This window comes from Eptatretus burgeri, chromosome 11, assembly GCF_056783735.1.
Source record: "Eptatretus burgeri isolate ZD-2024b chromosome 11, Ebu_testis_v1, whole genome shotgun sequence".
Taxonomy (NCBI): Eukaryota; Metazoa; Chordata; class Myxini; order Myxiniformes; family Myxinidae; genus Eptatretus; species Eptatretus burgeri.
In genome coordinates this window covers 29,005,600-29,023,692 of record NC_140971.1, presented here as the reverse complement: position 1 = coordinate 29,023,692, position 18,093 = coordinate 29,005,600, and the positions used below count along the sequence as shown (strand labels likewise).

At 42.2% G+C, this 18,093-nt stretch overlaps 1 protein-coding gene across 10 annotated transcripts in view; it reads left to right on the top strand.

The window, feature by feature from the left end:
• The window catches only part of LOC147016753 (tight junction protein ZO-1-like), a 657,688-nt gene that overhangs the window by 300,029 nt on the left and 339,566 nt on the right, over nucleotides 1-18,093 (top strand). The window contains exon 1 of one of the 10 annotated variants that reach the window (XM_085845724.1): nucleotides 3,857-4,240. The exons of the other annotated variants lie outside the window; for them this stretch is intronic. The gene's annotated coding sequence lies outside the window, so the exon portion shown is untranslated. Of the gene's footprint in view, nucleotides 1-3,856; nucleotides 4,241-18,093 lie in introns of those variants that run through there. 10 annotated transcript variants of the gene reach the window in all.

Here is an 18,093-nt window from a genome sequence, read left to right as displayed (position 1 = left end):
TGAGCACCATGTATTTTTATCATTATTTACTCAAGTGACGTTACCCATTTGTAGCATGCATGACTTGAGAAAGTCAAGGGAAAATGTGTTTTTCCACCATTGCTGTATACAGTACTAATATTGTCTATCAGACAATTCTTTATTTCATTTAGGAAATACCGCTGAATAGTTGATTGGATACATTGGACAATTGTAATGTCTCGGCCAATGCTATCCGGAAAGTTAATCAGAATGATAAAGAACACATTATACAATGGATGCAAATGCTGTGTGATCTGTAATGGAAAGAAGTCGCCAGAAATTGAAGTCACGACAACAGTCAGACAGGGATGCATGCTGTTTCCACTACTGTTTCTCCTTGTATTGGACTGGGGGTCGAGGAGGACTATATAACATGCCAGCTTTGGAATACACTGGGCTCAAGGTGATGATCTGGAGAGGCTCAGCTTTGCAGAGGACATCTGTTTGCTCTCAGACACTGAACAAAGTAAAGTATGCAAGTGAAAGTAAATAGGCTCCAAGAGTATTCCCTGCAAGTCGGACAGAAAATCATCATCAACAAAATAGAGAGCATGAGACTACATGCATCAACCAACAATGCTGTCACATGCAATGACTTGGCCATATATGATGTCAACAAGTTTACGTATCTTGGGTCTATGGTCAGTGTGAAGGAGGTGGGACTCACATGTTTTACAAATAATACAGAAACCAACAATAGCATTTATGAGGATGAGGCCAGTGTAGAAATCAAAACTATTATGGCACTCTTCAACATCGCGACGTTGACCAATATGCCTCCACCCACATTATTACATCATTATACGTACTTGTGCCAAGTTTGATTTAAATCCCTTCACCTGTCTCAAGTATCACATTTTTACCTGACATGACCTTTGACCTTGGAGGATGAAATATCGGTTCATATTTGCATCATAATATATACTTATACCAAAAAAAAGAAATCCCATCACTGGTTCACAAGTTAGCACACTAACAGAACCTCTGTCCTTTTACCTCTTGACCCCATAATCTAATCCGTTTACTTTGCATCATTTTACTGTATACTTGGACCAAGTTTGACTTGGATCCCTTCAGCCATCCTCAAGTTATCGCAGTGACGAAAACCTATCATGGACGGACAGCCGGACGGACAACCCGAAAACATAAAAACGGGCAACCAGGACAACCAGCGACTTCGTCGGCGGAGGCATGAATATAGAACACAAAAACGAAGTTTAAATATTTTTTTACGGTTATGTAAAATCTGTTCCATTATAATTATTTTGGTATGAAGCATGAAAAGTCACAAAAGTCATTGCACAGAAACTATAATACGTTTTTTTTTTTGTAGCTTTCACAAATCCATTTTGTGAACCATCTGGCCACGTAGAGTGAGAAAGAAGAAGGTAGAAAGAAGAAATGGAAAGAAAACCCTCACTTAAGAAATTAGAAATTAAAATGAAGAGGTGGAGATGGATTAAGCCTGTGCTGCATATAGAAAATTACATCATCACAAAAAGAGCGATACACTGGAATCCCAAAAGCCAAAGAAGGGTTGTACGTCTTAGAGAGACCTGACGGTGTGTGGTAGAAAGGTTGTTGAAGGAGCTAGAAACAACTTGGATGCCAAACAGTCAGTGAGCCCAAGACATGAAAGTGGCACGTGCTCCTCAAAAAGCTCCATGTGCCACCAGGCATAACAGGATCAGCTTACTTGTTGTTAGATTCATGAGTAACTTTATATATAAAGCACTATTCAGCTTGTCTTGATGATCTTCATCTGAGAGCATTACTTTAAAAGTCAGCCCTTTCGACTATATTGAGTCGTTTCTGACAAAATAAAGTGACTGCACTCTGACTGAGGCCACAAAAGGCCAAAACAGAAAGAATTTCAAAACCGATTCAGGAATGACGTTACTATTATATCATATCACCACTAAACAAGCAACAAATATGACAGTCGTTCAGCACAAGCTTTGCGTTGCCTGCCAAAATGTATTTGTCCTTGAAAATGCATATGCAGAAGTGTATTCTATTGGTTGGAAAATAAATACCCATCTACTGGACATCCATTCCCCTCTGTCTGTCTACTCCCCCAATAGAGCAAAAAAAATGTCTGTATGCCACCCCTCTTGCTCTGTCTGGTTAGGCATCACTGCCACGTGCATGCCACCAGTTTTCTGACTGGTTTTGCCGAATGGACTTAACTCGAAAAATACGCTGGTAGTATTTTGCAGTTGATTTCCTTTTTTTTGCAATATGATGACCAGAACAAAGACTAGATTGCACCATGTTACAAGCAATAATGAGCTGACAGGATGGCCGAGACTCCTAGAGGTATGCACACTCGCCTCGAAGCTGTCTCGCCTGGGTTTGAATCCTGACCCAGCTATATACTGCCATCCCTGTGTCTCACGGGAAAGGTGCTTCATCAATGTGTGTGCCGTACATTGTAGGGACATTAAACGGGTGTCCTGTCTGCCACCCATTGCCTGGTGTTGGCTTAATGGTTAGGGTGGTGGGCTTTGGATCCTAGGGTCCTGAGTTCAAATCCAGCTCGGCTGTTGAATTAATACCAGGTCGGGTTAACTCGGCCTGTCATCCTTCCGAGGTCGGCAAAATGAGTGCCAGCATGCTGGTATTCTGTGTCAGAGTGGCGACCCGTCCAGGATTGTGCCCAATAGCCAAGGACACTGCTTAAGCAGCACCAACACTCTGCACAGAGTATGGTCCCAATCTCCTTCTTCTCCTCCTCCTCCTCCTCCTCCTCCTCCTCCTGTCTGCCAGCGTTGGTTGGTGGACATTAAAGGTCCCATGGTGTCCTTCTCTTAGAGTAGGCGAGTTATCGCCGGCACCATGAACAAATTAAAAAATTTTGCTCCAACCAGCAGAGGACATTGCATCAGCAGCACACCGTGCCCTTAGCCAATGATGCTACCCCGCAGCCTTGTGCTGCAAACAAACGAATGAACAAGCAGTAACAAATGACTTGCACCATCTTTGTCACCTAAATGCTATAATACTAAAATACTCAATTTGATGTCTGTCTGTTTGTCTGACCGTGATGCATTCAGTCATTACTTATCCAATCTCAACCAAACTTGACAGGAGGAATAAGGGTCACACGATGGAGGTTAACGACTTCATTTGCTCCCCTCCCCAATTTTTTTTGTTTTTCCATCTTTGGCGAAATCCGTGTTAAGGTGTATGTATAATCTTTGTTAAGATAGCCAATTGTGTCATTTTTTCCCAAGGCTTTAAAAGCTGATATTCAAAATCCGATTCCATATTTTATGATTGGAACTCGTGGCTGAAATAATTATGTCGAAATCTCGAGTGAAATCTAATTTTTTTTTTTTTCTAACCCCATATAATTCAATAATAGGCTCCGCAGGACATGAGGTAAAATGGCTCCAAACAGAAGTGTTATATTCACAATTGCCACGACTTCCCTATAAGTTTTCTCTTCAGTGTGAAAAAGACCAAAAGTGACGATTAAAAACATCATCAAATGTCAAAAGGTTGCATCCCATTGGCATCACAGGCATGATGTGATGCGTACAGTTTGTGTAGGCCTCAGGCTTCAAGCCTTCTGGCCTTGAGTACAATTCCTTCACGGACCAGTAAAATTGGAGTCTATCAAAGCGATATATACACAATGTATAATATATCTACAAAAACAATAGCCATGTTTAGGCTTCATTATGTAACCTGAATTGTTTTGTTTTTTTCCAAAGGCATCAAGCAATCAAGTCAGTGTTCTATGCTTGTACACAACTTTTTTTCTTTATTTTTTATTCTTTCGGAAGTGAACGAGGCTGTGCTGTATACATTTCCTGCGTTATTTTTTTTCATACTTCATGACCACTCAAGGCTGTGCTTATACACCATATGTTTGTGCATTTCACATGAACGCCTGAAGCTCATCAAAGAAATAGTGCCAAACATTTTGACCCATTCATGTTTAGTATTTCATTTCTGCCCGTTCCCATTTCCCACTTCCTTATTGCAAATAATCCTGTTCTTGCTTATGGCAGCTTGGCTGCCGGGCAGCTATCATTTTTTGTGGCACTGCTGTGCCGCTGATGCTTTTCCCCTCTAGTACTCATTTCATCAACCTCAGAAGGATGACAGGCTGAGTCAACCCCACCTGGTGTTAACTCGGTGGCCAACGGGGGCTCAAACTCAGGACCCTAAGATCCCAAGCCAGCCACCCTCACTGCTAAGTCAACACCAGGTTTGCAAATAATTAATCAGATGTAATCCATGACCTTGTGTGTATTGTAATGCTCTTTGTTGTGTTGAGTTTTCTGCACCGATAATTTTGACGGGATTTTCCTCTAGTACAAGAAAACAGGAATGAACAAGACCCCATTTATGTGCTGCAGCCCAAAGCAGTCACGGCCAGCTATTAACGTACAGGCCACTCAAGGCCACCATTTTAACGACTGGTAGGAATGGATTTATGGATGGAGCATTGCCTCAGGGTCTTTTGGAACTATCCCGAGTGCTTTGAGGTCTCACAACATGCCAATATTTTATACCATTGGCAAAGGATGATAAGCAGTGAAAAGTTTGAAAAAGTTAGCAAAGAGCATGCATTCAAAATAATCGCCAGGAATGACTGTCACATGGTTAAATGTTGGACAAACCTTTTGTATACACTAGTCATTATTTGTCATACACTTTATTTTTAAACTTGTGGATAATTTTTAGACTCTTAGCACATTGCCTCTTTTTTTTCATTTTTATTCCCTTGTTTAAAATTGTCAGAGCTGATGAGGTTCTCATCAGATTTCGGTCTGAGCTCATGAGAGTTTACAAACGTTTTCATTTTTACAAATCAATTACGTGTATAATGTTACCCAAAAGGCAATCCATCTTATTTCATTGAATCCCATCTGCTTGTAACAGTAATAATGTTTGTACGAGCAAATGTATAATTTTGAGGAATGTGTCCTAATTTTTTTTCACATCCCTTTACATATACTTTTCCAGCATTAATTGAGGGCTTTTAAGGAATTATGTGAACAAATTTATCAATGTTACACAGCTATTTGAAAAAGTTTATACGACTCTATAATCATCTGTGAAATGTTATCCACAGAGGTCATATTATCCTTTCAACTAATCCCAAAATTGCAGTCTGAGTCACTAGATCTGAAATGTAGAACAGATGTAATGATGTTGGTGTTGGTTCTATCTATCTAACAAGTGCATACTTGACCCAAATTCAATCATTCCTTATTTTGTGAATAGAATCGTTACTGTGCAGGATGTGTGGTTGTGCAGCTGTTGCATTGGCCGGTGAGGTACGTTAACAGCAGGTTTGAAATTTGCTCCCATGATTGGTATGTCTAGATCTTTTTTTGCAAGCTAATGTTGTGAGCTATTTTAAATCCACCAGCTAATGCCAGCATGTAGGACAGCCAGCTCAATGCCCATTCTGACGAAAGGCATACTCATTGATGCAAAGCACCAGGTGACAGTTTACAGTCGACTGAGAATCTCTCAAACAATCAAAAGATTCTCCACCGAGAATCCGTACAAACCTAGACTAGACAGGCCAAACGCAGCCTCTGAGCTATCCTGTCAGCCCAGTTCTAGGTTGTAATAGCTCAGGCCAACACTTTCTTTTGCATCACGATGAACCACTCTCGGCTCATGGCTTCACGCTTCGAAAAGGAGTTCATGAAACTTGAAATGTTTCAGATAACCATCACCATGATTTTTCCAGTTGAAGGTTCAATTTAATCTTTGCTGAAAATTTGTTTTAGGCTAAGAGCCCATGTTTCTCTTTTAGACTACCCTGTTAACCATCCTACCTGTCCGTCATGCAATTAACCGCCATCCTTGTAAATGAGGGTTTGACCTCAAAATCTCCACCGACGGATGTTAATAGTGATCACTGTTATAGTTGCAAGGGCATTTGAAGTAGATGTTGTGCTTGCTTTTGGACTCTTAATGGATATAGTGTTGAGCATATGCACATTTTGTAATTTTAACCCTTTGAACTCCGGTGGCCGTTTTACCAGCTCATATTTCAAACCACAATATATCCAAGCAGCCAGATTTTTCTCCATGGAGCTCAGGGTAGGGGAGCCCGAAGTCCAAGGAGATCAGGGTTCAAAGAGTTAATAAACTTGCAATAACTATCACCATACTGAAATAGAGAAAATATAGTACTTTGATTGAGGTGCTCTTTTGTACCATTCCCATTATTACCTCTGCCACTGATGGTGGACAGAGATTAAGTTTTCACCACTGTCTGTCTCTTTGTCTGTCTATCCGTCTGTAGGCAGGATATCTCAAAAAGTTTTAAGTGATTCTTCACCACTGATATGAGATAGGGCCAAAAATTATATATACCACAATATCTCAAAAAGATATGGACTGATTTAGACGGAAATTTGGAGATAGGTCTGAAGTGCAAATTTATTTTATTTTGGTTCAGGTCCGGATGCAGATCTGGTCTATCAGTGGGATACAAAACATAAACTGTTCAGCCTGGTGGAGGTATGCGCTCGACCGAGTGCCGTTCTTGTTGACTGCAGATATTCTGAAGAACATGCACAGGATTTTATATGGTCTATCAGTTCTGTGTTTCTCTGTAATTGTCTTAACGGTAAGAATAGCGACTGTGATAAAATCGATGATATTTTAATGGAATACATCGTGGAGCGAATGTGTTTATTATATTGTCAGGTCAGGCCAGATTATATCTGTAACTTGCTACAGGTACCATGAAAACCTGCACTAAACTTTTTCATGGTCAGGTTGTCGGTGACTAAACTGTCTCCCCCAACACGTTTTCTGGTGAGGAGGGTGTATGGATATGGACACCCAGCAGGATTAAAAACAAAACCTGTCAAAGGGCGAAGCAGCTTTGAGCTGAAGGCAATCCATAGCTAGTGCCCAACTGTGTCTGTGGACGTCTTCCTGCAATAGGGTTACCTTTTTTTTTTTAGGAGGTTGGTGGCAGGATTTGCACTCCGGCCACCGTAAAACCCTTCACTCCACAAAACACAAGAAAAACACAAAGAAAATTGAAAACCCAATCTGTAGGAGTACCTCCTGTGCAGCAGCCCTCCACAGGGCAGCTCACCGGATGACGGGATTGGAGCAAAGCCTTCGGGACCCCCACTCTCTGATGGTAGGAGGAAAACCACAGGTAGCCTTCCCAGGTCAGAATGTGATAGTGTGTCGGAGTGGTGCTGAGGTGTCATCCACCAGACGGTGGTCTCCTTGGGTTAACCTGAGGCGGTCCCTTCGGGTGGGTGCCTGAAATGTCCTATCCCAAAGAGAGAACGATCACCTGTCTATGTTATAATCTGAGTTCAAGCATTTGAACATCGTTATTGCAGCACTCTCTGTGGTTCGGAGACTGGATAGAGATCAGATTATGGCCGGCAGTTACATCCACTATTGGTCTGGTCGCTCTGACAGTTACCATGCCCAAGGAGTTGCTGTAGCTGTGTCCAATAAGCTGACTCCAATGATAATTGAGGGAACACCGGTCAATGAGCATATTATGAGATGAAGGATTCATCACTCCTTGGGTATTGTTTCCCTGGTCTCTATCAATGCTCTGACTGAGGCGAGTGATCCCACCATGAAGGATGCATTCTACGCCACGCTCGAGTCTGTGGTTGATCAGTGCCCCAGACGAGATACACTTCTAGTCTTGGGGGATTTCAATGCATCGACTGGAACTGATAGGGATGGTCATGAGACAAGTGAACGGTCACCATGGGTCAGGAACTGTGAACCAGAATAGCACTAAGTTCCTTGACTTTGCAAGAAGTCATGGACTTAGTGTGGCTGGTTGATGATTTCAACACCCACAGGCTCTTTGCTGACTTGGTATTCCAATGCTTGTGGTGTTGCAAATGAGATTGACCAGGTGATCATTGATGGTCGCTGGAGGATGCTCCAGAACTGCAGGGGCTACCGGAGTGTTCAATTCCTCAATACGGACCACAGACTTGTGGTAGCAACTCTGCAGTTGCAGCTGAAATCCGGGAGAATGGTACCATCCCAGTTGAGACATGATGTTGGCAAGCTCAAGTATGAGAGGGTGGCTGAGGAGTTTGGGAACAGGCTGAGTGGGAATTTTTGTGGTCTGTGTGCTTTGGGAAATCCTGAAGAGTTGTGGAGTGCCTTCAAGACCACCATCCTCAATGTTGCCAATGGATGTGTTGGAACTCACTGAAGGGCAAAGAAGAATTCGTCTCTAAAGGGACACTGGATACCATTGATCAGAGTCGCAGGGCCAGGCTTAATGGCAGAGATGAGCTGCTCAGGGAGTTGAGGCGTAAAACTGTACGGGCGCTGAGGGCGGACAAGGGGGCCCATGTGTGAGGAATCTGTGAAGAGGTAGAGTATCACGTGTGGTCAAGTGATTCTTATCCTGCTTGCAGGGGAATTTGTGCATTGCGTTCCTCCAAGTCCATCCCTCAGTGTACTGTAGTTACAGCGGAGGGTGGTGGGCTCTTGACGGAGGCGTCCAAAGTGAAGGACCGCTGGACTGGTTACTTTGAGTGGCTGTACCAGGCTGATACACCAGCTGTTGAGTTGAATGTCAAGGGTGTTACTACCCCATTTCTGACCCTCCAATCAACTGTCATCCACCTTCCTTTGTGGAAAAACAGGCTGCGAGGAATTTGTTTAAATGGGGTAAAGTGCCTGGGATCTGTGGCATACATATGCTGAACTTCTCTAGGCTGGTGAAAATACTGTACTCATTTTGTTGCATGCAGTTCTCGCTCTGCCTGGAACACAGGCATCATCCCAACTTACTGGAAGAGGGGCCTTGTTGTCCCTCTCTGGAAATGGAAGGGTGATCGCCAGGACTGCAACAACTTCGGCCATCACTGCAACAAGGACACTGCTCTCAGTGCCGGGTAAGGTCTTTGCTCGGATAATTATTGACAGGGTTCACCACCACCTGCTTGAGTACAAGCACCCAGAGCAGTCAGGCTTTACACCAAAGAGGTCAATGATTGACCCTTTCCTTTACCTTCAGATCCTCACCGAACGCAGATGAGAGTTTTGGAAGGGGCTGCTTGCGGCCTTTGTTCATCTCTGCAAAGCGTTTGATTTGGTGAATAATGATCGGAGGATTCTTGTTCTTTGTGGGATGCCACCCATCTCCGACTTATTTCCAGTTGTAACTGGAGTTCGTCAGGTGTGTGTACTGTTCTCCACACTTGTAAAGACTGGATTCCAGGGAAGATGTTGGAGAGGTCAAGCTGCGGTTTGGGAATGTCAAGATTTATGACCTTGATTTCGCGGATGATACAGGTCATCTTTTCGGAGACTCTAGATGTTCTTTTGGGGTCCCAAGAGGTGCTGAATGAGGAGTCAGAGCTGCTAGGGTTTCGGGTTTCCTGGGTCAAAACTAAGATCCAGGCTTTCAATGACATCTTGGATGCTGCTATCTTATCTGTACCTGTTTGTGGTGAGGATGTTGAGGTCGTGGAGAGATTCACTAACCTTGGCAGTGATATTCATGTCTCAGCTCGCTGTGAGCCTGAGGTCAATAGAGGTCTGCGTCAGACCTGGAGGGTCATGGATTCACTGGATCGTTGAGTGTGGCACTGTCGGTACCTGTGCAAGAAGAAGAAAGTCTGAGTGTTCAGGTCCTTGGTGCTCCCAGTGTTGCTCTACGGATGTGAGACTCGGACTCTGACCAGGAATCTGAGATGGAGACTTAATTCCTTTGGTACCAGGTCTCTTCAGAGAATCCTTGGCTATCACTGGTCAGACTTTCTGTCCAATGAGCGGTTGCTGAGGGAGACTCAAATGAGATTTATGATCTGCATAATCCATGAGCGTCAGCTGTGGCTGTATGGACATGTGGCTCGTTTTCCTGACCCTGATTCTGCTCACGAGATTCTCTCAGCGAGGGAGCCCCATGAGTGGAGGAGGCCAATGGGCCGACCACGTGCCTCAAGTTTGCAGCATGTTGACTGGCATCTCAAGTAGATGAGCCTATGGTGTACTGGCGGAGTAATCAGGAGAGCAATATACTACTTCCTGCAGTGCAATATTGTCCAAATAATGCTTCAGAGGGTGTAGCAACACAGTCTGCTCCAACACTGCTTTTATACAGACAGGGTGTGTAACTAATCAACAAAAGTTGGGACACCTGTTGGAATTGTTTGCATCAACTTTCAAGGCTTAATTTACTTCCATTGCTGCAGAACAGATGCAGTTGTTAACCCATTACTTGTTCCCTGAAAAGGCCTTTTGTAAACAACTCTGAAATTTGCATTATTTTTCAGTTTATGGTGATCTAAACTTTTTTTTAACCTCTGGCAATTTACCGCTTAGCTTTGTACCATTTCAGGTTATTCACTGGACTTGAACTGCTTAAATTTCAGTAAAAACTGGAAAAATGGGGGTGTTCTCAAACTTTTGACTGGTTGTGTGTGTGTGTGTGTGTGTGTGTGTGTGTGTGTGTGTGTGTGTGTGTGTGTGTGTGTGTGTGTGTGTGTGTGTGTGTGTGTGTGCGCGTGTGTGCGTGTGTGTGTGTGTGTGTGTGTGTGTGTATGTGTGTATGTGTGTGTATATATATATATATATATATATATATATATATATATATATATATATATATATATATATAGTATATATTTTTTTATATTTAAAATGCTCAGCAGACATTGAGTCATTATATGGTCTACAATACAAAACTTTGAAACAATAACTAATCCCAGTAGATACAGGCATGCTACATCTTATTTGATCATCGTTTCCCTTCTTATATATAATGACTTTTTGCAAAAACAATATGCAACTTATTTCAGTGAAGTAATCAGGAGAGCAAAGTTAATAATCTGTATGTAAATTTAGATTGGAAAAACTCTAAATCGATTTCATTACACGATGTCATTTCCTTTGGGATAAGAGCCTGTTTCACGCATCTTAAACCAGGGTCCCACAGGCATCGACATGCCCACACAGGGCTCAGATTCATCTGAAGACGTTTGTCACACATTGTCAGCTGAATGGTGGGTAACGGACTGGGGCCGTGTAGCGTCATTGAAAGTGCTCATGGGATCAGCCTAACACTTCAATTATTGACACTTCATTTCAGTTTAAATGGTAAACTCTACAATTCTCAATTTGTAATTCTAAGAATATGAGTGAGTAACACCTCATTATCAGTTTTATTGCTCTCTCTCAAAGGCCTTGGAAGATTGCTTTCCTCATTTCTCATGGAGTTCAGTTAAAAATAAGTACACTAACAAATGGCTGGATCAGTGTGACCACTTCTTGGCTTTTTTCACAAGATCTTGGCTATTCGTTGTTCACCTTGGCATCTTGGTTTTCTATAGGTTTTCTATTATCATCGCTTTTCCGAAACCTTGTGAATTCTTGGCTTTTTTCATTGGCTCACCTTGGCATTTATGAAAATGAGGAGTGGTCACACTCCGCTGGATGTGTCAACATTGGCAAAGGTTACAGATTTGTGTGTATATACTTCTAAATATCTATTTTATAAGATGCATTTTTTTTTGGCAACCATCATGTTAACTCACTATCACCTTCAGAAGAACTCTAACAAAAGATTATGGTGTAATTGACATTATCTGAAGTATTTATATAACAAGAAAATCTATGTTCTTGCTTAACATCGATGGCCTTCATGGAAAGTGTGTTTTTTTCAGGTGTGAGGCATGACGTTGCAGTTTGTGTCATTGGAAGCAACAAAACAAAGGAATTTCGATGTGTACAGCAACAAAGTTTGTCAAATGATTTGAGTCAAGAATGAAACATTACAGCTTTCAGGATCACAATGATGTTTCGCTTGATTATATAGACTGTACAAAATTAATAAAATGATGAGTCAACTTTCGAACACATTTGCCTCCAGAGAATATAGTGCTATTATTCAGGAAACTTTTGAACAGTCTATTCTATTACCAAGGTCTTTACGGAGCAAGAGGTAAAGGGAAATGTCCAGCTTCTAGGACAAAGATTTTCTGAATTTCAACACGACTCTTCTCAGCCCCCCACAAAGAAAGTAGATTCTAAATTTGAGAGTGAAGAACTTTTCAAGCTACCGTTGATAAAATTGTTTCAAACAAGTAAAACCTTTTTCTTTTACCATATCTTAATCTCCCAATGGAACTTGCACGTGTCATTTGATACAGATCTTAGTCTCAACTACATTGAGGGAGAGATGTTAACCATCTCATGTAGCACTTGTTTAGTCTGCCTCTCACAAAGGTCGTCAAACCCAAACAATATAATGCTTATGTAAATAGTGCAAAAACCAGTCATTTAATTAAATCATGACGATTTTTACACATTTAGTTCAAACTTCAGCATAAGCTCTGTGTAATGAATATACTATTGGAGTTCATCTCAAAGATGATATGATGGATATAAATCCGGAGAGTGCAGTGTTAATTCAAACACTGACTCGAACGGCGCACATCTCTGCCCGGATGAACAGTTTACGTTTTGTATTCCACGAATAGGCCGGATCTGGATCCTGACCTTTGCTAAAATCTAATTGGCTGGTTCTTGTCACCTATCTAATTCATCCACCAAGTTTCGTTCAAATCCATCCTTTTTTTTTTTTTTTTGAGATATCATGCTATATATCGTTCTTAGCATTCATCTCTCAATGGTGAAGAATCGCTTCAAAAAAATTCTGGTATCCAGATCCGGCTCCAAATCATCAAAATCTAAACAATTTGGCCTTGTCACAAACTTAACCTGTCTACCAAATTTCGTTTGAATCCGTCCACAACTTTTTGAGGTATCCTGCTCACAGACAAACAGACAGACAAACAACCATGATGGGGTGAAAACTTAACCTGCATCCACCTGGGGGTAAAAATGGGAAATTCCTGATGCTCTATTCCTCAAACCATTGCAGAGGTAATCTGTATTAATACTTAGGCAAATTGCAGAATTTTATATCCTCAGCCCATCTTCATTTTTCTGAAATAAATATATAGTTTATGAGATATGCTGTGTGTATTGTGCATCTTTGGTTTTAAGCCCCTTATAGGTGCAATACCAGGTTGTTACACTGTTCAGTATATCTGCAGCTTTTTCATCTCGGTTAGTCTTTCAGGGGCAAACATGAATGTCGTCAATTTTTCAAAAGGAAGCTGATCCATAACAAGACTATTAGTTCAATCTCGTGTCTTGTCATGATATACACGAAGATGTTGGTACACAGCTCCATGAATCCACTCGATGTACGTATATGGACCATGTAGGAATGCGACGCTTTGGGCAAACTTCTTGCCATTGTAGATGGAGCCACCCAAGAAAATTGGCATCACTTCATTCAATTAAATAGGATAATTATTGAGAAAGGATCAAGCATATTTTGGGGAAAATTTAAAATGCGTTTTCATTGAAACATGAGAAATAGACTCAGTCCATCACGTCCTACTCTGATAAGAAAATGAAGGCATCATTATTTTCAGTCTTTGTAAAGGAAAGAAACGGGAGGAGGCCATTTCACACATTAAGACACAGGTTTTGTAACACATTCACACCCTATATTGACATATGTCAGTTGACTTATCAATAACTTAAATCCCAGTTTTACAAAAAAAAATGTTTTTGACAAGTAATTTGACCATTGTACCAGATCACAATGGTCTTTTATTTTTCAATTGTTCAGATTGTTGACGGCAACCCTCCTAAATCCAAAGAGATGGCCAGCTTTATGTCACCTTCTGAAATACAACACGCACCCCAAATTCATCATAATTGCAGTTTTAATCTGATTTGACTCCCCATCAACTGAGCTATCCTGTCTAAATCAGATGCTCACACCAATACTTTCTATCAGTGTCTCTCATTCGAGTACTAACCAGGCTAAATTCTGCTTTCCCTCCCAGATCTGTTCAGAGTGGGTACATTCAAGGTGATAAATCAACAGCTTCACTAATCTATTTACTCAACTTACATTTCACTTTGGATCTTGAACAACTAATGTACACTGAATCAATGGGAAACTTTCATATATCCTTGTACCGCACAAGGTATAAGTTTATGAGATACCTTTTTCGATTTTATTTCCACAAAGCTATGGACAAACAGTTGGCTTAACACCTCATATAAGGAGGGCATGCTTTGGCACAGCGCCTCTCATTGGTATTGCGACAGTAATGTGGTTGAATGTTGGATTCAATTGCAATGGAAATATATTGTATATTCAGAAAGAGAAGACAGCGAGCTATTGTGCTGCCCGATATGAATGAGCATTGCTTTAGATCTCTTAAGAAAAATCTTCAGTCGCCATAGCAGAAATGATATGAGAGCATAAGCTGACAAGATGACAGTTTCATAGTGTTACCGCTCCAATTTAATTACTTCTTGGCTCCAATTTGCCATCAAAACTTAAATCCATTTCTTGGATTTCCATCTGCTCCTTTTCATTTTATAGCACGATTTATACCCTGACTTATTGACTTTTAAGGCATGTTTATTTGCATTAAAGGTACTTGCTTATATAATTATAATTAAATGGCGATTTTTAAAAGTTTATTCAATCTTATAGCATTTTTCTTTCCGACGAAGGGTTAATGCCTGAGTGGCAGCTTCTCCTTGCTTCCCATGGAGGTTAGCAGACCAAAATCGATGTTCTGTTGATTTCATTCATGATTTATTTGTTTTGTTTTGTTTTTAGCCTGCGTGCACGAAGCCAAAAGCAGGGTAAGGCAATCAGTTGCTTACATATTTTCTGGCTGTATGGACATACGTGTCTGCATTTTATTAAGAGCGTACATCGAAAAACGTTCACCGGAGGAAATTGAAGCTACCACATGTTACATGACCATTTGAACTTTACCACTTGTTATATGACCATTTGATTGAACGCATATTGAACGTACATCGAAAATTTTCAAAGTACAATTTGTATACATTTACCTCCGAAGTGTATGTAGATGCAATTACAAATTTGCCACCAGAAGAGTTGGCTCGCATCCAGGGCTGCCAAGAGCCAGAATGGGGCCCGGGGCAATACTTAGTGTCGGGGCCCCCTTCATCTGGGTCCTCTTAAAAAAATTTTTTAACAACCTATAAGGATGTTTCCGTATTTTTGTTGTCAGAAACATATGCCATGTTTAAGGGAAATTTTGGGTGTTTATCATTTATTCCTACATGCAGATTTGTTGAACACAATTCATCCAGATGGGGTGTAGCCAACACTCCTGTGCTGTGTTCATTTCTGCCTTTACATCATTACCACAATTGTGATGATGTAAATTTTTCCCACAGTAGTTTATTTTATGATGGAGGGTGTCTCTGTCCATGGCAATGGGCAATGGCATGCCGGAGAATCCCTCTGAGTGGCTTGGAGGAAGATACAAAATGAAGTTGCCCCCAGTGTTTCATCATCACAAAGAATCATTGCATGAAACAAAAAAATTGAAGGAAAAATCATGAGCCCGATCTGGTCCGGGACAAAGAGTAGTTACCCCACATTCCTTCCTAAGGTACGTGATTATCTCTGTGACCTCAACATCTTCACAACAAACAAGTACAAACAAGATAGCAGCATCTAAGATGTCACTGAAAGCTTAGATCTTAGTTTTGACCCAGGAAACCCATAATATGCCTGGTGTTGGCTTAATGGCTAGAGTGATGGACTTGGGATCCAAGGGTCCTGAGTTCAAATCCTGCTTGGCTGTTGAATTAATATCAGGTGGGATTGGCTCAGCCTGTCATCCTTCTGAGGTCAGCAAAATGAGAACCTACTTGCTGGTAACCTGTGTCGGAGTGGCAAATCGTCCTGGAGTGTGCCCAATAGCCCAGGACACTGCTGAGACAGCACCAATGCTCTGCACAGAGTATGGTCCCAATGGATGGATGGATGGAAACCCATAATCCCAGTGGCACTGACTCCTCATTCAGCATCTCGAAAGCCCCCATAAGGATATTGATCATCTCTACAAAGAAGACTGCATCAGCTGTGAAATCAATGTCAGAGATATTGACATTCCCAAAAGATGCAGTGCAGCTGGATCTTTCTGACATACTCCCCAGAATCCAGTCCATACAGTGCTGAAAAGTGTGGGAGCCAATACACACCCTTGATATCTCCAGTAACAACAAATACTGGACTAATTATAATATTACAACATGATAACAAATAAGTCAGAGATGGAATCATAACACCTCACAGCACTCTCAGTGCCAGAATATAGATCAGAAATCATATTGACCAGTTTTCTGGGCACCCCACGAAGACCGACAATCCTCCAGAGGGCATCCTGATTGATTGAATCAAACACCTTGCAGAGATCAACATAGGATGCGAGCAGCCCCTGTGGAAACTCTCGTCTGCATTTGATGAGGTTCAGAAGAGCAAGGATACAGTCAATCGTTGACCTCTTTGGTGTAAAGCCTGACTGCTCTGGGTGCCGGTGCTCAAGCAGATGGTGGCGAACCCTATCAAGAATTATCCGAGCAAAGACCTTGCCCAGCACTGAGAGCAGCGTCACCCCTCAGTAGTTGTTGCAGTCCTGGCGCTTACCCAGTATCCTGTGTCAGAGTGGCGAGAGAGGGACAACAAGGCCTGTCTTCCAGTCGGTTGGTATTATACCTGTGCTCCAAACTGAGCACAGAACTGCATGCATTGACACGAGTGCAGCATTTCCACCAGCCTTGAGAAGTTTAACATGGATGCCACAAATCCCAGGAGTTTTTCCCCCTTTCAACCGGCTCACCACAGCCTGTGTTTTGACAAATGAAGGTGGTTCACAGTTGATTGGAGGGTCAGCAATAGTGATAGTAACACCCTTGACATCCAACTTAACAGCACATGGTAGGTCAGCCTGGTGCAGTCGCTCAAAGTAACTGGCCCAGTGGGCCTTCACATCAGACCCCTCTACCAATAGCTCAACACGCTCTATCTGCAGTACACGCCGAAAGATGGGCTTGGAGGAACACAATGCACAGATTCCTCTCTCAGCAGGATCAGATGCACTTGATGCGCAGAAGCACTTATCAATGCTCTATCATTTCACAGATTCCTCGCACATAGGCCGCTTTGTCTGTCCTCAGCAAATGTACAGTTTTATGCCTCAACTCCCTGACAACTCAGCTCTGCCAATAAGCCTGGCTCTGTGACTGGTTAATGGTATCCAGTGTCCCTTGAGAGACAAAAATTCCGGTGATGAGGCTGTGGGCGCTGAAACCATGAACAAGCCACCCGAAGGCCATAGCTTATTGCTAAGTCGAGGAACTTGGTGTTCTTCCGATTCACAATTCCCGACTCTTGGGGACCAACACATGTCTTATAACCATCCCTATCAGTGCCAATCAGTGCATTGAAATCCCCAAAGAAAAGAAGAGTATCTCACCTGGGGCACTGATCGACCACAGACTCGAACGTGGCATCGAATGTCTCCTTTACCATGAGATCACTCGCCTCAGTCGGAGCATATACAGAGACCAGTGAAATGACACCCAAGGAGTGATGAATCTTCAGTCTCATAATTAGCTCGTTGACCGGTGTTACCTCGATTATCATAGGAGTCAGTTTATTTGACACAGCTACAGCAACTCCTTGGGCATGGTAACCATCAGAGCTACTCGACCAGTTGTAGGTGTAACCAAGCGCCATGATCTCACTACGATCCAGTCTCCGAGCCTCCGAAAGTGCTGCAGTACTGATGCTCAAGCACTGGAGCTCAGATGAGAAGCAGACACAGGTGATGATCCTCTCTTCGAACGAGGACATTCCAGGCACCCACCCAAAGCGACCGCCTCAGGTTAATCCGAGGAGATCGTCGTCAGGTGGATGACACCTCAGCACCACAACAACACACACCACCACAATCCGACCCAGGAAAGTTACCCCCATGCTTTTCCTACTATCATCAAGGAATAAGGATCCCAAAGGCTTTTCCCCAATCCCATCATTTTGTGAGCTTCCCTGTGAAGGGTAGCTGCACAGGAGGTACTCCCACAGAGTGGGTGTTTGTTTTTATTTTCGTCATACCTTCATCGAAGCAGATGCAAAATATTTCATGTGCCAAGGAAGGACTTTGTATGACAGAGAATGCCTTGTCAGTGGCTGGCTTTGGAGGCAAACTTTAAAAT